General features: G+C 45.1%; 1 protein-coding gene across 12 annotated transcripts in view; it reads left to right on the top strand.

The window, feature by feature from the left end:
* The window catches only part of GNG7 (G protein subunit gamma 7), a 79285-nt gene that overhangs the window by 13851 nt on the left and 40052 nt on the right, over positions 1 to 25382 (top strand). For 4 of the 12 annotated variants that reach the window (XM_056335269.1, XM_056335273.1, XM_056335271.1 and 1 more), the window contains 2 exons: positions 1905 to 1980; positions 10986 to 11061. The gene's annotated coding sequence lies outside the window, so the exon portion shown is untranslated. Of the gene's footprint in view, positions 1 to 1904; positions 1981 to 10982; positions 11062 to 25382 lie in introns of all 12 variants that reach the window. The other 8 variants (XM_056335265.1, XM_056335266.1, XM_056335267.1 and 5 more) reach the window with 2 other exon arrangements.

Raw genomic sequence — 25382 nt, 5'->3', positions numbered from 1 at the left:
TCTAGGGTGTTTTTTACTGTTAATGATTAGACATTAAACATTTCCCGCTAGAAACAAGCTATGCAGCTTCTTGCCCTCGCAGAACTTGTAGCATCTGTTTCAGTGCTGTTGCCATGAAAACAGGCTGAGCACCAGCAGCAGCTCCGTTATTGCCCTGTGGCCTCTTGCAGCACCAGCCTAGTTACCTGATTGCTTTTATCATACTTTAAAGGAAACCTAAGCTTGCAAAAGCTTTACCAAAAATAACGTTTATGTTCTCTACTCCCTGTGTGCTTTCTTCCATTAAACGTTGTAGCGTGGATTGGGTGTTTCTTTTCTCATAGCCAGAGGGGGTTTCATCTAGGGTCAGGCCTTGAAGGGGTCTCGGTAGCTTTCTCTTTGCAGGGGTTGGCTGGCTGTTAGAAGTGCTGAGGTGACAGCCTGTCATCCTGAATTAAATACTAAGGTCATATCTGGAGCTTTGGACACAATGCAATGTAAACATAAATGTGACTAGGATATTTACCCTTAAGTCAATGACAAATCTTGCCTGACGTTGGTGGAGCCAGGGTTTTATTAGAGGTGTTTTCAAAGGTATAAATTCAACAGCATGAAGGTTCCTGAAGAAAGGGTTATTAGTAAATCACAGCTCTGTAACTGGGTCCTGGGCACAGGCCTGGCCCAGATTCTGGTTTTTCTGTTGTGTTTAAAAAAAGACAGACTACAAACATACACAAAAAAACCCCAGACAACCCCAAAAACCTGTTGAGGTGTAAAACTTGTTGGGCTGTGTGTGTGTGGGTAGCTTTATGGCTGTAGCTGCAGTGAGGACCTAGGGGGGAAAGTGTTGGGACCTTTGCACAGTCACTTCTGTGTCCCTGTATCGTCACTGATGTGATGCTGGGTGATGTTTATGGGGCCAGAGCTCCCTAGGTCCAGCTTGGTAAGCCCATACCTGCAATGTCCTTGGTTTCCATCTGGTTCTTGCATGATGGGTCCAAATTCTGCATTTCCTTGTGCAGATTTCATTATCTGCCACTTGACAAATGTAATGCAGCAATTTTCCTAACCTAAATAGTGATTCTGAATGACTGTATTTCCAGCTCCCCTGTAACTTGTACTTAATTTAAGTGTGTGGGCTTTTTCATTTGATCATTGTGGGGAGGAACAAAAAATGAAAGGCTGCAGCTATACCTTCCTCTTCCCTGCCTTTAGTTAAATTTGTCTTTGTCATTCTTTTTCTCTTTGACTTCCATGAGTTGCTCAGGCTATTTTTCTCTAGTTTCTTTTGTTGTAGCTTCTGTATTGCAGTCTTACATCTTCAGAAAGATATAATGCATGTATGTGACTGCTTCCTTGCCTTCACAGCATCGTTGTCAGCGTATGACAAATACCATGTGATTGATGGCTGACTAAGCATTCTGAATATTTCTTCATTCTTTGTGTGCCTAATGCTATTTTTTTTCTTGTGCATGGGGAGGCATGAGTCGATGGCATCTCTTGTGCCGATGGAGCCATCTTCAGACTCAGATATGAAATTGCACTGAGCGCAGGCAGGTGCTCTGTCTCTGTGGCAGGAGTTCAGCTTCAAAGCTGGCTGACCCATCATAGCTGCAAAGCTGCTAATCATTGAATCCATATGACGTGTCCCTCATACTTATTGTGTGATATTAAATAGTCCTGTAATGGCCAAGTCTAGCCTGGTTTCAAGCAGGGAGAAAATAGTGCCTGGATGTGTCAGTGTAAAAAGGGTCTTTGCAGCCATATGGCTGCTACGTCTGCCTTCATTAAATGGAGAAAAGGAGAGAAAAAAAAAAAAAGTGAGGTGCTTCAGCTGGTTGGATCAAAGCTTGATGTTCAGAGTAGCAGGCATTCCCTGCAGGAATGTTTTAATTGCTGAAAACTCTCTCTATTTCCTTTTTTAGGAGAGCTGTCCTTTTTTTCAAGTCAAAGAGCGCGTCTGCCTTTGTGCTGAAGCGAGTGTGAACACTCTCTGACCAGGTATGTTTATGCAGCAGTACACAGCAAAGTGGTCCAACCGATCTCTCCTGCCTCTGTTAATTTTCCCCATCTTTGTATCCTTGACTCCCCAAACCAGGGATATCTTACGAGGTGAGTAGTGTGAATGCAATAGCAACGTGCTTAGTGTCCACTTAGGGACGGTTTGGCCAAGGTAAGGTGTTAAATGTCTAAAATTGCCCCGAGGTCACATGGAAAGCTAATATGTAGCTGTTGCCCTTAAGCTGGAATAGTTTTCTGAATTACATTCTTTTTAGGCAATGACTGTTTCCATACCACAGTATTACTGCTCTCTGGATGTTCTCCGGGGTTCTAAATATTCTCTGAGTATTTAGAATATTCTCTGGGGTAGACTCAATTGTGCCATGCATTATTATCTGCTATACAATTCCAGGTGAAAAGACTGAAGTTTTGATAGGATGATACAAAGGTACCTTCAAGGTTATTAGTCAAAACTGACCTACCTTAAGAGCAGCTCTTCCAAAAGGCGTTCATCCTTCCTTCCTCAAAGCAATGTATCGGGCAGGGGAGTGTTAGCAGAGTTACTTGTTGCCTCTGACTTGCCTCTTGGGCAGAAATTGGTTTTTAGGTGATGCCAACAGCATGTTGTTGGTCTTCAGCATCCTTCCCTCTGGGGCTGATGTCTCCAAGAGAGGGCAGTGTGTCCCTGGCCGCTGGGCCCCACAGCATCAGCTGCCAGCCATGTGCTGCTGCTCCTCATCTGAGAAACGGCATTAGGCTCCACACCGCTGAGAGAGCACAAGTCCTTAAAACAATTTGAAATGAGTAATTGACTGGCACGCCCATTAGCAAATGTATTAGGAGCTGTATATCATCATGTGACTGTCGGTCCTTTCCCCAGACTGTCAGGGTTACAGCAGCACTTCCTCTTGCCTCACTTTCCTAAAAAATAGCCCCGTCTGTCCCGCTTGCGTCATTTTGCCCTACTTTTTGCACTTGGTGTCTCCTCCAAGAGGGGAATGGTGTACGTGGGATCAGCATAGAGCTTTGTTGTGAGTCAGAGTCAACTGAAGACTTAATTCAAAACATAAGGGACTGGGGAGAAAAACAAAATAAGGAAAACTAATGTAGGTTGTTATATTGTAATATTTTGCCTTAGGGCACCAAACAGGAAATGTTTATGCCAGCCTCCATCTCAAAAGCAAATCTTTGTTCACTAAAGAGGCTGATTTTTATTGGAAGTATGGAAGCATGCATCTCTCCCCAGCCCAGTGTGCTTTTTTTCCTTTTTAAGCTGTTTCTGCAGCAGGGCCTGTGAACGCGCTGTCGCTGCTGAGTTTGGCTTCTGTTTTCAGGAGCTATTTGTGAGCCTTCAGCTCTGTGTGGTGAAAAATCAGCAGTTCTCCGCTGCCGGTCAGGACTCTCACAGCACCTATCTGTTTTTTAGGAAGCAGTTTTTAATCCTGTCAATACTTCCCAGCGCCTAAAGTTACATGAAGGCACCTTTATTGGTGACTTAGATCTTGCAGATACGATGTTGCCCTGGCCTAGTAATCAGTAATATATCAAGAGCGCCCTGTTTCATAGGGTTCATTAAGGCATTTAGGTTTTTTACTAATTGACTATAAAATTGCTTGATAGCCCCTAGAAGATAGGGCATTTGTATGACATGAAAGCACATTGAAATAACCTCAAAAGTTGCTTTGAGATAAAAACTTATCCCAGGAGTAAAATCCACATTTAAGACAAAACTATTAACCTTGCTTCTGAATCCTTCCCTGAGACATTTTTCTTTCCCATCTCGCTTTCTGTCATGGCAGAATGAGGTGAACTTCACCCGTCTGGTAGGAAAGGGGGAAGGATCCCCTCCCTGGGGAGTGCTTTATTTCTAGCTTGGAAGCAATGCTAGTTTGTCATTCTGGTTTTTGTGGTATGTTTTTAGTGATTTGAAGTCAACAGCCTGTTGGTGTTTAGTATTTGTTTTACTGGAACAGTTCCTGAGTTGTCGGTGCAGCCTATGAAAATAGCTATACTTTATGCCGTTCAGCTGCTTGTCATAATATTTAAAAGCAAATGCCTGCTCACTTTTATAATGGCACTTTAAGAATTATAAACCTCAGCATCCCATCTGTGTTTCACCCTGGTATTTACAGTGTAATGAATTCTCCCATACTGCTTCAGCTGGATACTCTTTCACCTCCTCTTCCTGTTTCAAGCAGTTGTTAAGTTGGTGTACATTCTAAAATTCCTCCAATTTTTAGGAGGTTGTCAGTGACATAAAAGAACTCCTTGTATTGCTTACTTGCCTGGCAGAGGCATTGAGCTAATCTAATTATATTAAACCTAAGCATCCCTAGAGTAAAGAAGCGTATTGTCACTGGTTTGATCTGTTTATAACAGCTGGAGGCATTTGCTAAAATGGGAAGATTTTTTTTTTTAGGAATAAACTTTCTTTATGAACATTTTTTGCTGCAGACACACAGGTTTTTTTTGTTGTTGCTATTCTTAAATCTGTCCTCTAAAAGGAGGAAAAGGTGATTTTTTGGATCAAAGCAAATTGGAAAGTCCAGAAACATATCTAGTGTGTCTCCTAGCAAAAGAAGGCTGTTGCTATAGCACATTTTTGTTCCATTAGTGTTTGTACATTTTTAAATTTAATTTTCCAAACAGCTTCAGGAAATTGGCATCCCTTAAGTAAAATTTTTAAAAATAGCTTTGTTACTGCTGAAATAAGTCCTGTTATTTCCATGGACTGCTGTCCTGAGTGTATTACTGGCTCTCTAAAACCTTGGAAGTGTTTAACAAGATACTGCTAAGTAGAGCTGTAACCCCAAATATTTACTGAGGAATTAGTTTGTCCCGTTTCTTTAAAGAATGAACTCTTGCAAATGGAATGCCACTGTCTGCAAGGTTTATTTTAAACTTTTTCCTCTTTTGCTCAGAGGAAAAACAAAGCCTGAGTAGGAATGCATGATTGGGTAGGAACTGTCCTTCTGAATACCCCAGGCTGCTCAACAGACCGCTCCGCTTGCTGTGAGACGGCTGGGTAGGTAAATGCTTGTGTACCACACTGCTCTGTGCTAGCCATCCTTGTTCACCTCTGCGCCTTTTCCTTAGATCAATGAGTGTTTAAGGCATTTCACACTTCAGCTTCAGTTATGAATTACTCTTTTACAGGGCTGTGTGGTCTAGAGTTGCACCCCCTGTGAAACTGCTCATGCATAGATGCCTTTGTGCGTGAAGCTGGGGTGCGGGGCTGCTCTGGGTCCTCCTGCAGCACAGCTGCCAGCAGTGCTTCCTGGTGCTCTGCTTGAAGACCCCGAAGGAGCTGAGCTTCACAGGAGCAGCTGCAGTCAGACTTTGCCTTTGGAGGGACTTGAAAAGTGACAGGTGTAGTAGAATGGGTCTTGTCAAGTGGTTTCTGCAGCTTTCGAGCTTGAGGCATAGATCCCTTGAGGTGTGAAGCACTGCAGGACATAGGGAGGGCCCTTTTTGCTTGCCTTTGCTCCAAGTCTTCCCTTTTTAGGGCTTAAAAAATGTTCCAGAGCAAGTTGCCAGAACAGACTTCCTAGCAACTTCACAATTAGCGATTTGCTTCCAAAAGCAAATGTGCACTGGCTGTGGCAGCTGTTACTTAGCAAAAATCCTGGGCTGTGTGCTGGAAAATGGCAGGAGTTCTGTGGACAAGGAAAAAAAGAATCTGCTCATCCCTTGGAGGAACTAATGGGGAAAAGTTAAACTTTACAAGCTCTCCCTTTACTGTGGATATTTTGCATTGGTTGTCCAGAGGCAATTGTTTGATAACGATTTGGAGGTATATATTTTTAGAGACTTGACAAATTCTACCTCTGGACCAAGATCTTTTGCCTATTATTAGAGTGCTAAGTAGGAGAATTAAACCTGGTGTTAGTTATTCCATTAAGGTTATTTAACTTTGAGTGTGATCTGAGCAACTTCACCTTCAGTAACCCATTTCTCTCCCTTCAACTCCACTAACGTGTCGGCACTGGGGGAACCTGAACTTCTGGTGTGGCACTGCGCCCTGCTTGCCCTCAGTGAGAAGAGGAGCCATGCTGCACAGCAGGTCGTTTCCTCATAATTACAGCACTGTTGTGAATCATGGTCTCGTGCTGATGCATCTCTGTGTCAGTTCGTTATCTGTTGGTAATGCTTTAATTTAGCCCTGTGGTACGGAATGTAACAGTTCCCAAGTTCCTTGCTTAGGGATCCATCAGGCATTTTAAAAGGAGCCTTTTGCTGTTCGACAGCTTCATTTTCTGTGAGCTGTTCTGTGTTACTCCATGTGCTGAACAAGGTTTCATCATCCCCTGGGCCAGGGAGGCCAGAGCTCCACACCAGCCCTGCTCCCTGTAGCAGGCCGTGCCACGCTGCTCTTAGCAGAGAGGCTGTTCTGCACAAACAGTGTGCTGACTGGCTCTGGGGTTTTTTAAAATGCATGGCTCTGCAGCACTCAAAATCTTTGGTAGCAAAATAAGCAGACCGCAGCTTGGAGTTAGTCTTTACAGCCTATGCAAATGCATTGTTTTTTTTCTAGTTCTTGCTTTAAAACCCCAAGTCAGTTTGTCAGGAACATTGCACATCAACCTTCATTTGCAGAGGTGGTAGGGTTGGTGTCTTGTTCACCGTATGAATGCAGCGCCTTTGATTTTTGTGCTTTTTTACATATTGAAACGTTCTTTAAAAATCTTAAGGACTAGTAGCACAATCGGCAGTCACTTACTAAGAAGGATGAGTCTTTGACTCTTGTGTTCTTAAGCTCGCTCTGATCTTTTCATAGAACTTTTTATTAATCGCAGTTGGAATAGCTGATAGCATTGGCTGCCTGCCCACGAGATCTGCCGGATCTTGAAGTGTCCGAGGGAAGTATAGCAAGTTCCTCCTGCCGGTGAGCTGGAAGATCCTCGTGGAAAGGCTCTTCTGCAGAGGCTGCCTCCCACAGAGTTCCTGGCACCATGGGTTTTTTGGTGGGCTGGAATGGATGATCTGGCTTCCTTAGAGCCTTGCCCTGACTTTGAGGGAACGTTGGCAGCTGCAGGCTCCGGCCCTGGGAGATGCTTTGCATTACCAACTGTTGCTGCTTCCAGTTAGTTCGGAAAGGAATTCCCCTCCTTGCTGCCCACACCCACTTCGAGGTATCTCTTAAACTGCTGGTACTTGTGTTGTGTGTTTGCAGAGCAGGCTTGAGCAAGGGGTTCTGGCCCACATCGTAAACAGGGCGTAGGTTGAGAAGGTCCAAGTACAGCAAGGGGTTTTATCCAAACCTGTTGGTGTGACACGTTCCCATAGCGAGTAGCTGCTTCTAATGAGAATGGTAGAGCCCCTCTGAGTCTCGCATGACAGCTCTTAGGATCTTTGTTCAGGTTTTGTTGCCAGCAAGTGCTGGCGTGCAATATCCGCCTGGAGGAAATGGCAGCCCGCTTATCAACTGTGTAGGAAACAGTACAAGTGGGAGATAGGGGAGTGTCTGCTCCGAGTGTGGCCATCTATGCACAGAGAGGTATGTGCAAAATAGTGACCGTTGTACTTAATGTACCGCAGTCCAGCTGATTTACTGAAGACCTTTCGCCAGCTGGGAAGTGCCTGATGAATGGTAGCAGGAGCATGTCCAGTTAGTTTACCTCCTTGGCTCCGGGTCTTGTTTTTGATGTCAGTAAACAAGAGTGTGTGCGGTCACACCGCTCAGTGAGCTTGGTCATGCTGCTGGATATCATGTTCTTTACCTTTGCACTGGGAGAAGCGTGGAAGGAAGGAGGGGGCAGAGTTTATTCCAGCACGCTGAGGTCAGGCTTGTTTTCCCTCTTTGAGCAAGAACAGACCAGCCCCTGGAGTCAGATTCTGCAAGCCTATAAACAAAAGGCTCATTTCTGCGGAAAGCCAAAGATGGTATTGTGTTCGTCTGGAAAGTTGTTGGGTTGTTTTTTCCTCTGCTGCAAACTGTTCCTCGTGTACTAACTGCCAGATCAAAAGTCTGTGCAGGAGAAGTGCCACAGATGTTAAAGGGACATGGTCTGGGGTCTCTGTGAAGCTGGTGTTGATTGCGAACAGGAGGAGGGGGGAGCAGGGAGAAGCCCAAGCAGGAAGCAGCAGTGCTGGCTCACACAGAGTTTGATTGCAGCCTAACAGGTAGCCTTCTAGCACAGGGCCTGTGTACAGGCACGTCTCCTGCCCAACTTAACTTTGCAGAGGCCATGAACCAGTACTGCAGAGATGGACTGTCTGGGATGATGAGGTGTTAAATACCCTTGTCAAATGTAGGTATGTCACAGGGAGGGTGGTGTTCATGGTGGTGTTATTCCCACGTGCTGCAGGGGAGCTGCTTCAGCTCTGCCTTCAGCTTGCAGAGGCTTCTGCTGTGGTTCTGGAATAGCCTTCAAATGGTAATGCCTGCAGAAAACCTGAACGGCTCTTAAAATGGTGACTGATTTTAAAATTGGCAGTCCAGAAGTCCCTGTGTTGCTCTTAAAATGAAGGAAAGAGCCATCAAGAAGACAGGTGCGTTGAGAAAGTTAAAGGAAGAACAGTGCAAATGAAAATAAAGAATGTGTGTGTTGTCCTGTCAGGTTTTCACTTTAGTTACAGCTTCAAGGCTTCATTTAGTCAAAAGGTAGATTTGATTTTAGGTGGCTTGTCTTTGAATGAGGTGTTGAGCTCTCTCCTGCAGCTTGGGGGTGGTGGCTGATTCCTGTAGCAGCTTGGCATTTATCAGCTCTTACAGAACACCAGAGACACTTAAACAACTGCACATACTTCACGGGGCCAAGCTGCTTGCTATTTAAATCTGTTTGCAATTTAGAAGCCGTAATTATTTTTTCATGGTATGAAATCACGTATAGCTAGAAGAGCTGGGAGGCAGTGGAGTGAGGGTTGCAGCTGAAGGCTGGCTCAGTACAGCCTGTGATTTATGGAGGCAAGTTCGTTTCTTTTAGCAATTAGCAGGATATTGGGAAAGTAAGCTTAATTTATTTCCCTTATAAAAGGCACACCATCCTGTATGGAGAGGGCTGAAGAGCATATGGACTTACTGAGGGCTGAAATTCCTCCAGCCTGCTCATCGCACCCCCTTTCTGTGGAGGCTCATTAACTTGAGCTGCAGCTCCTTGTGATGGCAATGAATGCCTCCTTGGAGGCAGAGCAAGGGGGTCCCAGAAAGTGCTGCTGCTGAGGACGTCTCCCATGTTCTTGGTGGCTTTTCTTGCCTGCAGGACTTCACAGGTGCTGTTTTTCAACTCTGCAGTCCTGTGCGTGCTCCTTTATCTCCTGTACTGTATTTTGGGAGGGCTGCCCTCACTTGGTTGACAAATTCCCCTGAATTTCAGTCCCTTTGGGTTTATTACCGAATTCAGAACGGGGATCAGGCAGGCCTGTGCTGCTTAAGCAGGAATGATCGCAATGAGCAAGGCCCCAGCTTTGGCATCTGCTATTTTGGGCCAGGAGGAGGGCGCAGGCTCCTCTCCACCTGCTCTCCCCGGGTGCAGCTAAAGCCCCACGGGGCCGGGGGCTGCCTGGGGGGAGTGTGCGGCTGATGCTGTGCAAAGCTTTGCCGGAGCAGGGGGAATGTGAGATCAGCAAGTGGCATGCTGATCCTGGAGGGATGGGTCCATGGTGATGGGCTTGGAGCTGTTCAGAGGCTGATGGCAAACCTGGTACCGTTTGCTCTCTGTCTGAATGCACTTTAACCCCATACGCTTTTGCCCCTTATGCTTTCACCCCATGCTTCTTTTCGGTCTCTTTGTCTCCTAACCTCACACAGGTTCTTCTGTTTCATAGTAAGGCTTTTTCTCTTGCCCTCACCTTCAAATTTATGCGGGTACCTGGCATTTCACAGTCTCGTTTGGAATATGGTATTTGTGAGAATTGTTATTGTAAAAAAAAAAACCATTAAAAAATAAAATTAAATATTGATTTTAAAATGATTGTTTATTCCTTACCCTTTGATTTACTGAAATCTGAAGAAGATAGAGGTGAAAGGGGCAAGGCAAGCTGTGGCCTAAAACCCAGTGGAGAGTAAATGACGTGGGTTTTACTCCTTAAAAAAAAATTGTTTGTGTTCAGACAGTTAAGTGGACAAAACAAGCAGGGTTGGATTTCAGCTCAGATGGATTCTTGGAATTAATCCCTAGGTCTCGCTCGCAACAGCTTTGACTTCAGTGTGGTAAGTTGGGCTGACCGGAGGAGGGTTGAGCAATATTTTACTGGTAAGCAGGAAGGAGGATGTCCTGCAGAGCCCTGTACCGCGGTGTAGCAGGGAAGCATCCCAGTATATAAGAAAGCAAAACACAACTTTGTTTTTCTCAGGGTGTTTTTAATGCTTTAAGGCCAGCCCGTTCCTAGATCATTTTTTTTGGTGCTTGTTTCTTGAAAACTAAACTTGCCAGGAGGTTGTGTTAGCCGAGGACTCTGCTGGCTTCTTTGCTAAAACACTGCTCTGCAGTGTTCCCCCCCAAAATACAAAGGTGCAGATACCTCTCCCACCACAAGGGACTTAAGCTCAGTATCTGTTGTCTGTAGTCCAGTAGTTTGCAGTGAAATCTAGAGTAGAATATTTAAGTGAACTCTCATCCAGTAGTTGAAGCCTTAGTTATCTCCGGTTTCAGATGCCACACGTTTGGATTCAGTGTCTGAAATACACAGCGTGACGTCCAGGTCATGTGTGTTATTTATAAAAACAAATGAAATTGGGCTCACCTTGAGTGTGTGTCTGTTGCATGCAACAAAAAAAAAGGTGTGCTTGGAAACGCTATAAAATTTGAAGAAATCAATGTTAATTTCAAAACGTAACTGAGACGTGGAATTCTTTTGATACAGGAAACTGCTACCAATAAAACAAGACAACTGCAGTGAAGGCAGTGTCTTCCTCATTACACCAATTATTGAAGTAAATATTGCTATGATAGCATTGCAGTCAGTGGAGTAAAATAGATTATTCCAAATTATAACTTCATTAATAATGCGCTGTTTAGTGTATCAGTGACGGATCTCCTAAATTCATGTTTCCTTTCCAGAAGGAGTCATAACTGGGATCCGCGGCAGCCAGTGCACCCTACAAGACAGTAGCCGAAACTGCTCCACTGCAGTAAGAAGGTGAGCGAGAACTTGACCCTTGTGAAACTCACAGTATCGTTTCATTATTAATTTACCTTCTACTGATTAAGTTTTACCTGCCGCAGTGGGAAAATGCCACAGCCAGATAACACCTCAGTGGTGGCTGCCCAGCTACATTAGCTATTCGGAGGTGGTGTTCTGATCCGATTCTTCATGCTCCTGCTGGTCTGAGACAAAGGCTGGTGATTACTTGTTGCCCACGTGGAGCGACATTATGTAACAGTAATCCACCTCCTTAATTAGGGAAGAAGATCTATAGATTCCAAAGAAGACATGTCCCTCTTAGTCAGAAGGCGTGAGGTGTGTGTGGGAGCCTTTGTTCTTGCTGGAAGCCAAGGGAAGCAGCAGGCTTTAACTGCTGTAGCTGGATGATGAAGTTCAGTTTCCTTTTTTATCTAGCCTTTGCTGGAACGTATGTACGTGTTAACCAGTAGCACACGAACAGGAGATACTGCAAATGATGGCTTTTTCTTTCTGTGTAATAGCGTTTTTGCTCTGTGCTGCAATATTAGATGCTGCAAATGTCCCGTCTTCTCCCTGCCCTCTAAGCAGGATGGTCAAGGGTAGAGGCAGGAGATTCAATGCGTGATTTCAGGTGCTTGTCTCACTTGTCCTGGGCTGTTTTCTCTCATTGGTTTCACATTGATCCCACTGAAGCTGCTACTTTCTGGATGTATGCGACAACCATAATGATTTTTGCCCATTCTGCTGAGGACAGCTCTTTCAAATCACCTTGTATTCCATTAAAATTATTAAATGGTCGGTTCCAATCTTCCCTATACAAACAATCAACACTAAAACAGTGTCTGGTAATGCTGACTAACAAATCCTGTAATTAGTAATCTTCCAGTTCATGAAGCAGCATGGTGATTAAAGCCTCATGACTTTTCTACAGAAGCAATAAGTTAAATATCAGTTGTGCAGTTTTAAATTGCCCTAGAGCTTTGTGTGATCTCAGACACAGAATAAATCAGTAGTACCATGCTCAAAGTTTTAGACTAATTTTTTCATTTTGTTGGTACTTTCCCTGTGTGCCCCCAAGTACAGTATTTAAATTTGGACTGGAACGATGCCTGTAGCTGTAGTTCACCTTCTAGTAAGCTTCACCGACCTCACTACATAAAGGAGATGGGTCACGTTGGAGTAAACTTTAGTGTGCTTGAAGGAAATGACGGTGAGATTAAGCATGGCGTTTGGTCTGCACAGATGTCCTAGCAACAGCATTTCACCAGTGTACTTCCACTGTTTTCTTTTCCAAAATAGTTCCTGGAGTTTTTCACACGGCCTTGTCTTCACATATCTTTTTCTTCTGAGGTCTTGAATCTCATCTGCCGTACCGATGGCAGTTCTGTGGCACCACGCGTGACGCGATGCAGTTGTGTCTAACCACATCCCATTTGTTCATCATTGCCCTCCTCATCACCAGATGCTGACTTTTAGGTGCAGCTGCTTATATTGAAATACTTAGAAATCTTCTTAGTAGGCTTTAAAGAAATGATAACTATTGCTGCTTGGAACACTCAATAGCTGGAAATTTCACAGCAGGATACGGGCTGCAGTATGTGAGCATGGGTGTCCCCTTTCTCTGGTCGCTTCCAACTTCATAGTGTAATACTTGGTATGAGTGCTTTCTGTGGAGCCTCCAAAGTCCCTTCATGCATCAGCAGTCCTTTTGTGAAATCCTGTATTTCCTGTGCCATGTGTGAAATACCAGCAAGGTAAAGGAACTCAGGCTTGGTGAGATGACAAACCCGTAGCTGAGAATAAAGTATCTTGCTCACATAGTTCTGTTGTCCTAGAGATGGATTATCTTTAGATCAAGGGTGCTGTATTTCAAAGAAGAGAGGAGCGTTGCTTGCTTCTGTTAGTGTACCCACTGGAAATGAAGGAGCAGGAGGCTGAGTCTGTGTTTCAAACTTCCTGGTTTTCAGGAGGCATTTGACAGCCCCAGTGGGGCTTTGGGGGGAAGCGGGTCAGACTGGTGCTGCTTCGGGACAGGAGGAAAAGTTGGATAGATGGCGAATGGTTGCTGTTCTGCAGGCGCTCAGAATTGTTGAGATCTATGTGATTCCAAAGCCAGAGGTTCTGTGTTTCTACATGTGTTGCAGCAGGGTTTTTGGAGGTGGAAATGGGGGCTAAATATACATCTTTGTGCCTTTTGGGTATCATCTAAATTAACGAAGTTCACTGGGAAAAACTGCATATATGGAGTGACTGCCTGCAGTGAGCTGCTCTGCGCTGCAGAGGTCTCTGTTAAGCCACCTAAGCCTTTGGAGTGTTTTAATTTGAAAGCTGTTGTTATGCTGTGGCCTTTTAATATTAAACAACGTATGTACATTTTAATAAAAGAGGCTGTCACACTACCACTGCTTTAATTGCAGCTAACAGCGTGGTCCAGCCAGCACAGCGGAGCGAGGCACTGCAGGAGACGGCAAGTCTCCGTGGAGCACTTGGAAGAGTCAGCTTAGGTTTTGCAAGGGGCAGGATGGCTTTTCTCGCTGCCCTTAGCACTGAGCCTAGCTCTGCAGAGCAGTCCCAATCCAGAGGTGCCTACAGAGCCGGGTTTGTGCCGCCTGGCCATCCCAGCAGTGGGTGTCACCAGATGGCAGCACCCTGCCCCGCACCGGGTGTTATTTCTGGCCAGGAGATTCCTCGGTCCCCTGGATTCAACACCACAGTCTAGACTTACTGACAGACAGGATTCTTCTCCTGTTAGGTAAGCAAGATGTGGACGCCCATTATGCAAATTCTCAGCCATAGTGTCCCTCTGTTACATTTTTCAAATTGTCTAAATAAGGTGCTGTTTCATACAAAAATTTGTAGCAAGCCTTTTGGGTAGCTTTCAACTGCCTTGCCCTCTAGGCATGACTTTTTTTTTTTTTTTTCCTTGAAGATAGCTAATCAGTGCAGACTGGGTGCTTTTTGCCCTTAACAGCTGTCCAGATGTGGACAGTAGGAAGAGGCAGGCTGCGTAAAGAGCGAATGTTGTTCAAATAAAAAACTTAGTGCCCAGTAGCTCTTGTCCCTGTCACTGCAGGGACTGTTACATGGCCTGTTCATGCCTGCATGGATTCCATTAAATAGAACATCATTACACAGCCTCATCAGGCGTTTTTGTTTGAGCACTGTAAGCATGCATCTGGGGAAGGAAAGGGTTAGAGGGTGCAGCAGCCCAGCACCTTTCCCCATCAGGTTGTTGAACCTGGACAGAGGTGTTGCCCTGTCTAGTGGCTTGTGTGACTTGCACCCTTCATGTCCTAGCCTGAGGGAGGTGAGAAATGATCATGACTGATGATCTGAAGTGGCTGGAAATGTCTGTGGCATTTTTACCATTTTTTGTGGATTTTTTTTTTAAGAGAAATCAAATGAGCCTTTTGGGCCTGATGACTACTGACTTATTCTTGCAGCTGTAGACCAGAGAGGCTTTTCTCATGTATTTGTTGTATGAGCACTTAGTATTTCTCCAAATGTTTAGAATGTGGTTCTGTAGCTCATACCTGCCCCCAACCTGAATTTGCTTTAGCCTCTTCAAGCCTCAGAGCACACAGTCTGACACAAATAGCTGGGAAGAGATGACTGAAGGCTTAATAAGATGCTCGTTGGGTCAGTATCTGGCAGCCAACCAACAAGGCAGACTTTCAAATTGCTGTTAGTACTGCATGGTGATCACATCTCTTCTCAAGAAAACATTGAAAAGCTTCCTAATCTTGAATTCACTGCGAAGGCACGTGATTTTCTGGGAATTAGCTTGAATGCACTGCAGAGTGGTTCATAAATACCTACATGGCCTAATATTAGATAATGGAAAAACAAGTACAGCAGGGGTTTTGTCAGTTTTCTTCATGGTGGCCCTTCAGCCAGCGCTGGTGGCCTGTCTATTTATGCCAGCAGCTGCCAGCTTTGATGCATTTATTCCTTAACTATCTAAGAAAGGAAAAAAGCCTGTATTTGTTAAATTGCAACGTTACCTCTGTTTTACTGCATATTATTTGGTTTGGGGCATAGGTAATTCTTTGAAGAATTTTTTAGATATTTTCAGGGGGAATGATACTACGCTGTGTACCCTGTAGTGCCTGCGAAGCTGTGGTGTCTGGATGTTCAAGCTGATGTTGACAGCCAGGAGTAAGACTTTGTCCTTTGCTGCCCTCTCCGTGCTGGGTGGGACTCTCCCTTCCCCATCCTGTGGGCTGCAGTCCCATCCCTTCCTGCCGTGGGAACGCTGTCCTTCAGCCTCCTCCTGCACCGAGCCCTGAAATGTGCTCTGCACGTTAAGGGCTTATCGCAGCCCCTGGTTACCGGCGATGCCTCGCGATATGATCTTTCATCTGCAGCTTCCCAATACAGCTGTGCTCTTGGTAACTTGCATGAGTTTAAACGGTCCGCTTGCTTCCAGCAGTGTTATATAAACCATCTCCAGCTTGCCTGCTCATTTTGAAAGTGTATTTTAACATTTCTGTTTTGAGATCTGAGATAATGAAAGGGGGTGAGCATTGCTGAGTCAGTTCTTACTGGCGCTGGTTTTTGTCCTTCCTGCCCTCCCACATGCTCCACCTGCACACCAAGCTAACCTTCAGCAGCAGCAGCCCACATGGGCTTTCCTCCCAACAGCTAGCAGTAAACAGAGGCTGGGTTCCCATTCTTCTGCTCCTTGACCTGAGATAACAGTCTCGTTATTTTGGAAAAGCCGTGGTTGAGCTGCCTTGGAGAGCTGGGAAGGAAAAATGGGGGTCTCTGAAGTTTGGGCAAGCTGCTGCTCTGTCCTGCCTTTGCCAAACTGGCCAACAGCCAGGATAATTAAATCAGCCTTTCCTTTTGAAACACCTAAATTCTAGGTAAACATGAATATATCTTTATGGTCGTTTTCAGCTGCAGGGCTGAGGTTTCCTTGTTTGACAGTATTGTGTGCAACCTGGAGGTGCTCGATGCTGTAGTCTGCTGGCCCAGGAGCTGATTGAGTTAGTCACACATCACTGAGTAAACCTGACTTTTCTTTTGGTGTGTGAGATGCTGATGGACATGCAAGACATTACCTATTGCTGTTCGATGAGGTGGTATGGTGGCATCTGTGGTGGAGGTTGTATAAATGCCGGGTTGGTTTTGTTTTTCAGAAAGCCATAGCACTCTAGCACTGCTTGCAGTATCACACGCAGTCAGCGAGCCTCGGAGCTGGCCTGTGCTAAACCAGGTTTGTCCAGCTTGTAATAAACTCTTTGAAGTTTAGATCTGCCTAAGCACTTTTCTATCGATGTGCAAAAATGCCTACTGTGATTTTTTTTTTTTTTTTTTAAATCTAAACCTTTTATTTTCTAGTGAGATAGGAAGCCCTGGTTGTGGGCTGACTGGAAGAACAGTTCACTCCTGTGTGAACTTGTAGACAAGATGGGGAAACAATCTGTCCTGCTGTGAAATTCGGTCTGTTTGAAATGCAAATTGCTGAGAGGGTGCAGGGGATTTAGGCCAATAATCCAGCTGTCAATTGTTTCTATAATTGATTTCTAACTTTCTAGTGTGAAAGCCCTCAATCTCTTATCTGAATCTCACTGAAGTTGGGCTTTCAAGTTGTGGGACAGAGTTGCATAGGCATATTGTTATTAAGCAGGTTTGCTTGTTCTTTATCTAGTTTTTCTAAGTATAGATATATGTAAAAGTGCCTAAACAGCACTAACTTTACATATTTCCAGCGGGTTTCCCATCCTGGCACAGGGTGCACGTACAGCTGCTCTCTTGCTGCTGTCTGGACAGGCTTGCATTCCTCAGCCCTGAGGCCAGCATTCCTTTGCTCCTCTGCACCAGCTCATTTGTTTAGTATTTGTTTAAATTTTGAATCCCAGAACTGTCTCCAGATCACTTAAGCTACCAGACACCTTTATTAGTTGTATGTACAGCCCCCACCCTCTGGTATTTTAAATCTTGTTCATACTCACTAAAATAAAACGGGTATTGGCAACTTTCAGTTGCTTGTTGCTGTAGTTCACTGGAATTAATCTGGAATCCCCAAATGCCATTTGATTGAGTAAAGGCAGTTGCAGTTTGCTTATTAGGCGCTCAGTTAAAAATCTGAAAGGAAAATTGTTTTTTTTAAAATTGTGATGGCAGCTTGGCCTGGAGAAATCTCCTGTTTTGGATTTCTCCTTCTCTGCTCTGTGTACACAGAAGCTGATGTGTGAGCTGTTCTTTCCTTAGAATTCAACTTTTCTGCAAGTCCAGCCCAGAAAGACTCACAGTGTTACCGTCACATGCTCCCACTGCACGTGGCCATGGGGAAGATGTGTGTGCAAAAGTGTCTGGTAGGAAATTCATCCATTTGTTTGGATGCTGTGCTTCTAAACCTGAAGTGCACCTCTGCTTTCTATCTATTGCTTTCCTCAGCTTGATTTATTATTAGTAACTATTTGATGGAAGTGGATAGTTCACATCCCCCAGGTCAGACCAACCTTTTTCTGGGGGGGGGGGAACCCAAACCAGCCCCGACAGACATCCTGTTCCTCAGTGTCTTTGATGTTACTCCAAACTTGGTGCGTCCAGCCTGAGCTGGAGTTGAACTAAGACAGCAGTGTTGGAATTCTTAATCTTTTTAAAAACTAGACATAAGTAGATTTATTTTTTTTTATAAATCTGGACTTTTCTGTGTAACAGTGAGGACGTGGCCAGCACTGTGCCAGGTGCAGTAAATCATTGATCTGTAAGAAATGGGCACCCACAGTACAAACAAATTAAGAACTTGAACTTTCCTTGGAAGCCTCCCATTTGAATATTACCGTAGCCTGATGATGAAATGTAATCGATTCTCAGCATTTGGAAGCATACCAGCAGGTCACTGACCATTCATAGCCAAAGGCTGGACAAAGCCTGCCTGGTTAAACCATATTACATCATCTGTACTGGGCGCTTCTTAGGCATGAATCCCCTGGGACTTGTCTTTGCTGCTTCTGGTCTTGGCTTTGGTAGCCCTGAACTGAAGGGACGCTTTAATTCCACCACAGATCTCAAATCTGTTTTGGTTTTTCTGCAGATAGTCCCCAGCCTGGGGGATGGCTTTGGTTCTATAGAAAATACCTGCTACAATTAACTTGGTAGAGCATCTGCAACAGAACAAAAAAAAAAACCCAAACCTTCAGTAGCATGAGGATAGGCAGTTTCATCCAAGAAATTTCCTTATAAAGTATCGCTACGGCTGCAAAGCCTTGCCAACAGGAGTGGCCTGCACTGCCAGTAATTTCTCTCCTTTTCCTTTCCCTGTTGCAGTAAAGCCCATGCTTCTGCCAAAGTCACACCCACTGCACTGTGATCGATGCAAAGTGTGGAGATTGCTGGAGATCTGTGAGACACATGGGTTTCTGTGCCTGACGCTGGAACTGGAGATGAGGAGAGGGTAGTGCTGCAGAACAGTTGTGAGGGGTGCATGCTGTCAATTTTAATCCTGGCACAGCCAGCCCCTGCAACAAAAGGAAATGATTCCTTAGCGTGCTGAACAGCGCTTGCTGCCCCTTCTCATTGGTTTCGGTGTGGAAAAAAAACAAACATGAGTCACGCAAACTGCTTTTACAGGTCTCTGCCTCTGCAAACCAGTCCTGCTCTCCTTAATTTTTCTTTCACTCTTCAAAGAAAGTGGCTAAAAACAAATCAACTGCTAGCTTGGTGGGACAGCAGCTAAACACCCAAGCTCTGAAAGAAACCTTTTTCTTTTTTTTCTAAACTATTGCACTTGAACTAATCAGCGCCAAGTGTTTGCTAGGATGAAATCCTGGCTTACTCCTAGCACTGCTGGGATCGAGCTGGTGGGGCGTTAGCTTTAAGGGCGCAAGCTTTGGGAAGCTCAGCTCTGTCAAGGATGACCAAAGCTTGTCATGCTTTGGCAGATGGAATAACAGGAAGTATTTTGGGGCTGTCCCCAAGAAGCCTGGTTCCTTTTAAAAACAAAGCAGATTAGCTCAGAAGGCAGTGATTCAGTTTTTGGGTTTGATTATCCGCAGCTGATGGAGCAGCCCCTGTCCTTGGCTGGAGGGGAGATGGCTCTGTTGCAGGGCTGAGGGGTTTTATGCCATGGCTGCATGTTGGAGCAGCCGTAGGGTGAAAGTTGTTCAGCTTTTGTAGTAAAACCTTGTGTTCAGCAAAAATGGTTACTCAGTCCGCAAATACCTTATGCGGCCTTTTGAGATAAGCTGTAATTCAAACCTTTAGGTTGTCTGGAGCTGGATTTTTTGTAAGTTGGATCCCTATGAGCTATGACTGTATCTTACAAAATATTTCGTGGGTATTTTAATGGTTTGAAATTATCTCAGTCCTTTTTGCTGTGTCATGTGAGATCTTGCAACAGGTGATCCGTAGAGGAATAATAGTTAACTTCTGCATTGTGCAAAGGATTTCTTTCGGTTAGCTGCTGGTCATTGTGCAAGCACATTTACAGCTTTATCAGCATCGACAAGAATCCTGTCTCCTCGGTGACAAATGCTGTTTTCTGTCTGTGTCTAAGTGCTTTGTTAAAATTTACAGTGGCCTTGCAGGAAAAGGTCAGTTGTTTTCCCAAGGTCGTGCAGGAAAGCTGTGGCAGAACTGGTGTAGGAACCTGGGCTGCAGTCTTTGGGTCTGTGGTTTCGCCTCGGGGCTTCCCTTGCTCATTGCTCACTGTGCCGCTCTGAAACAGAGGGTGAGAGTGACTTACTCAGAGGACCCGCTTATTTTTTTAACTATAGTGTGTGCCTCTGCAGAACTAGACATGACTAACTGCTCTCCGAGGCAGGCATTAAAGCAGCCTTTGCTCAAAGTGTGCTGGGGAGCGCTGTAATCTTGGAAGAAGGCTGGATGAAATCAGGCTGCTCTGCTGCCTTCCCGGGGTCGCTGCTGTCAGAGTCAAACTGCCAGGTGAATTTGTGCCCTGTCTCTAGTGCTTGTAGTTAAAGTGTGATTTTGGTGGGGTTTTTTGTTTTTTGTTTTTTAAATGCAACAGCCAGTGCTCAAAGCTGAATTGCACTTGAAACAGGACAGGACTTACAGTTCTCCATGTCTAATTTGAGCTCAGCGGGGTACTCAAAGCATTTTCTTAACCACTCATCCAGCACCACTTAATGACACCTGATTTTTCAGAAGGTCCCTCTCATGTCCCTGGCTGACAGCTGAGTTATCACATCTTTCCACGCAGTCTGTAATTTGTCGGTGATGACCATTCTTTGATGTCCCTTCTCTTCACCTCTTCTACACATGAATTTACAAACCAGTTTTCCTTCCTTCCTATGTGCTTGAAATGTTTTTCTAAGAATTTAATTTCTGCAGCATGTGCAAAAGTCCTCTGCATTTTTGATCAGACACAACCGGCAGTGTGCAGACAGGCAAGGGAAAGTCTGAGATCATGGCAGTCTCTGTGTATGACTTCTTGTGTAATTGAGATAATCCCAGTTCAATATGTCAAAAAAAGACCTGGAGTCACATCCCAATTCTCTCTCTTCAGTGGCCTTGTTCAGATTTCAGCCTTCTGAGAAGTACCTTGAGGTGCTGCAGTTGTTTGTAACCTGGTTTTTTTTTCCCAGTTTTCTCGTTTTCCTTCTACCTCTTGACACTTCAAGTGTTACATTTGTATCAGACTAAAATTTGGGGATATGAACACCTTCTGTCAATTTTCTGTGAACTGCAGCCTGATTGTGAATTCTCCTCTGTATACAAAGGAGAGGGGGACTAGGAGACTCCAACATTTAAACACCTTTGCCTCAAAAATTCAGAGTAAGGGTTTGCTTAGTTGGATGCTTGGGTTCAGCAGAATAGACTTGCTTTATAGACCAATACAAACAACTATTTGGTGTCTTCTGTTGCAATCGTGAGTCACCCCTAAAACATTCTTTTGCAGCAAACTTATCAGCACTGTAGGTCTTGTCCGAATGTGTTCCTGGCTTCTCTGCTCCAGGCTGCCCTCCAGCCATGTCACACTGCATCACTTTACAGAGACCAGCCTGTTTGTGTACCGGTCTCCTTCATGGTTCTGGGGTCATCTTGATGCAATACTGTCCCTTTGCTTACACAGCAAGTTTGTGTCTCGGGGAGCTGGGGGCTTTTATAGGGCCATGAATTTTTGGGTACCTGAAGCGATGCATGCAGCCCTTTGAGGGGGACGGTTGCAGAACTCTGAGAGGCCAGACAGATGGAGAGGGTGCACTTTGGGAGCACTGAGTGTGTTATACCCATTAATGGTACCCACTCCTCTCGCTTTTGTCAAAGCTGGCGTGTCAATCCAAGGATATCTTGCTATTTGGCTGAATCATGGAAAAAGGAGAGGGAAGAGCTGATGCAGGGATTCAGGTTCAGGGGTGCGGCCAACATGACAATAAGGGCTACGTGCCCTCATCTCCGGTCGTTAGCTTGAATGAGTGCAGGGGTGTGAGAGTGCAAACACCAAAAATCTGCTCTATTATAGTTTGATGTGAAATACTTGAGCAGGATATGACTGAAATGTTGCGGTTGTGATGGAGTAGCTGCATGCGTCACGTGGGGATGTGCACAGCGTATTTATTTTTACTAGTGGAATCTCTTGTCTTCCCATTGCTCTCATATCTGATGCTTTCTTTGGTCTTTTTTGGTATGGATGTTGCTGTTTGTTCTTCAGATGAGTTGACACCTCTTTGCTTTCACTAGATTTGGGGAAATGACCTCTGCTTTCCCATAGTCAGGTGCTGGATTTCACAGCTGTCTTCACTGGAGCAGGTTTCTAGCCAGTTGCTATTTGAGCATCACATCTGGGAAATGCATTACTGGGTAAGAATGGCTTGTAATAGGGTTCTCAGGCTCAATACAATCAGTTTAAGGAGCACGGTTGGTTACCTTGGGTAAAAAGGGTAGTCATGGTCCCTCAGGGACCCTGAAAGGCAGCAGGACAGGAGGTGAGCTGAGAGCTCGAGATGAGTTGAGTAAACTGCTATAGCTGGAGAATGGGAACGGCTCCTCTGTTGTCTTTGTGCCAAAACAACTCTGGGAGTCTCCTCAAGAGAAATAAAATGGCTTAGGTCCAGTATTTACTGTTGGATGGGGAAAAGCAGTGATGAGCTTACAGGCCGTTCACACGGCTGGGGCTGTGTGAATCATCTTGCACAGTTACCCAGCTCGGTAGGTCATCTGTCTGCCTTGCTTGGCTCTCCTCAACGTCTCCTCCCTTGCCATTCCCATGATGGGAGGGGAGGGGGAGAAGATGTGGTGAACTCGGTGAGTTTCCTGTGGTTGGGTGACTCAATTAGTACTCAGTTGTCTTACTAATGCGTTCCTCGTGTCACTGCCTGATCTGGCCTAAGCACCTTCAGACCTGCTGGTGGGTAGTGCCTGCTTGGCACATGGTGGCCACCATCCCCGCCACAGCCATGCCACCCGGAGCCTCTGGTAACTGCTTCAAAGACCAAACCCTGCTCATCTTTAGGATGCCTGTGAATATACCCCTAACAGTTTATATGAAAACTGTTCCAGAATGCAGTTCCCTTGGCTGTCAGTTTTTTCTTAATCAAAGCTCGATTTATCCTGCTGGAGCCTCAGCCTGCTGCTCCTGGTTTTGCTGGAGCCGGGTGCTAGTAGTGGGTTTCCTTCCAGGTATGCAGTGTCCCTCCACCCTAGTCTAAACACCCTGTTTCTTTCAACAGCTTTTGCCTGGAGGCTGTTCCCGCATCCTTTTCCAGAACTCTTTAAATATGAAATTTGTACTTGGGAAAACATTGCTGCATTTCTGCAGTTTAATTTCTCTCTTGTTAAAGCCAACTGCTTCATTTTTCCTCCCTTTTACAAATAGCAGAATTAATGTGGGTTGTAGGTGATGTGCAGCTAATGGTGTCTGTCGATCCTCACCCCTTTCTTCCTTTTGCTGTCAGGGCTTGCTCCAGTCTCAGATGTTCGGAGACTGTAATAATTGGGCTTCTTCACACCACTGCTCCTTCTTAATATTAGACTGAAATTAATAGAGGTATAGGTGCCATTTTTCTGAGTGTTAAGCTCTGCCTTAATACTTCACCTGGCAATTAAAATGGTCAGTGGGAGCGGCAAAGCATGAGGTTGAGTTGGAGCAACAATATTCCTTAATGTTTTCAGCTATTTCTGTGCCTGCTGTAGAATTTTAGTGGTGAATATATTAGTTTATGCCTGCAGCGTGCCATCTCCTTTGGTTGAAATCCCAAGTGAAACTCCTACCACTGAGCATCTCTGGTTTACTGAGGCTTCGCAGAAAAGCCTATTGAATTTTTTTACAGTTGTTAGCTTACAAATGTATGTCACAAAGTTCTGTCTGTGGAAGGATTGTCCACGTCTGGACATTGGCATCTTGCTCCTGCTTTCTGCAGCAATTTCCTCTGTGTTCCCCAGCGTAATCTCGATGCCTCCGCCCTGCTTTTTTCTGCGCTGGCGGCTCTTTTGCATTCTGCAGGGCTGGCAGGTTGGCGTGGCGGGGAAGCCCTGGGCATCTGAAGACACACAAGTCTGTTCCCAGCAGTGGTTACTCTGGGAAGCGTAAGCACGAACGGATTAACGGCAAACAGAAATGCTATTTACGTGGTTCCAAGCAGAGCAAAAAAAAAAAAAAAAAACAAAACTCAGAACTGCAACCGTTGCTGAAGCTGGGTTCAGCGCCAGGGCTGTCTGTATTGGCGGCTGGCTCCGCTCGACTTCACACCAGCAGCTAAATCAACAGGCAGTTCAGTTTGATGGAGTTCCAGGAAGGGCCTGAGAAATAGCTTTTTGCTGTGGTTGTGTGTTGCTCTCGCTGCTCTGACGTGGAGCCCCACGCTCAGAGTATCCAGATCTGGGGTGCAAAGAGGTGCACAGCGCAGGCAGAGTGCTCTAATCCTGCTCAGGCTCTGAAGCGAGCAGCTTAATCCAACAAATTGATCCTTGAGTTTTGCCTTCAAATGTTTTATTCAGGCTGTTTATATGGATGATTTCAAGTGGAAAGCTCACGAGTTGCTGCATCTTAGGCAGCTTTTTTCTCTTCTGGAGCTGATGAAAGTATGCTCCTACATACAAAGAACTCTTGAAGCAGCTTTTCAGAAACCATGACTGATCCATCTTATGTGCTCTCTTTAAAATTGTCATGATGTCTGCAGGTCGTTTCACAGGAAACAGGAATCTAATGGTTGAAAGGGCCCGTGCAGGCTGCCCTGTGCTGCGTCTGCAAGCTGCTCCATCTGCAAGTTGCATTTTGGGTTTGCAGGCTTTGTCCTGTATCCTGTTGCATGCTTTCAGGTCAGCTGAAATGAGAGATGGTACGATGCTGTGCTGTCCGTGGGAACGAAGGGTGCGGGAATAGCTTCCCCTCGTTCCCTCGAGCTGTCCTGCTGACACAAATCTTGTCTCTGTCAGTACAGCACGGTGTGGGAGCTGGTTGGCTCCCGGCAGGACCCACAGGGTGTATTGGATAAACCCGTTGGGCTATTTACCTTCCCAGAGGGGAGAGAAGCAGTTGGGAGGTAGTTTAAGACAGGGCTTGTTGGGATAGGTGGGAGGTGGCAAGCAACACCTCAGTTGTTTGTTTCTTGTAATGAGTTTCCCACATTGTTAGCAGGGCTGTAAATTAGACTTAGACGGGGAGCTCAGTTTTCCACGGTCCAGAAATATCTGGTATTTTGAAGGGACTTATTTTGTTGCCAGAATATACAAAAGCATTCGTGTGTTTCTGTAAGTTCAGCAGGCCTGGGACCCTTCATCTTTGCAAAAAAAGTTGCTGGGTTTAATGTGCTATTAAAATAAATTTCTAATTAGTTTCCCATTGAGAGCCCGCTTCTAACATTTTTGTGGGATCTTCGCTCTGCATGCTTTTGCACGTGTCTGACTTAAAGACTCATTCTCTAACTGCAAATTTGTTGTGGTGTTTCTTTGGGTTCCTAAAGAGGTGACAGCTAGTGGTGGGATCTACAGGCATCCAGCAAAATTCAAATTCTCAAGATTTGAAGCTGTTGTGTGAGAAGGGGCGTCCTATATAAGCAGGCACAGAAGTAATACCAAGCTTGAGGTAGAGGAAGGGAACTGAAAAGCTTCCATGCATTCAGCCTGGTCTTGAACCAAGGGTCCAGCTGCCAGACAGGCCAAAAGCAGCTGATACGTTTATCGTAAATATTAATTATTTGGGGAGGAAAATTAGGGCTGTGGGGTTACTTTTGTGGTACTATGCTGTACAACCTGCTGTATGACTCAAGCGTGTCACATTCCTGGGTTTGCCTTTTTTAAAATGTGATGGAGACTTAACTCCAGTGCTTTAATTAAAAGCTGTTTGCATTCATCCAATACAGGGTGAAAATAGCTGGAGGGTATACACAAGCTATCCTCCACATAGGAAGTGAATCCAACAG

The sequence above is a fragment of the Falco biarmicus genome, chromosome 4 (genome assembly GCF_023638135.1).
Source record: "Falco biarmicus isolate bFalBia1 chromosome 4, bFalBia1.pri, whole genome shotgun sequence".
NCBI classification, from domain to species: Eukaryota; Metazoa; Chordata; class Aves; order Falconiformes; family Falconidae; genus Falco; species Falco biarmicus.
This window is presented reverse-complemented; position numbering and strand designations above follow the sequence as displayed.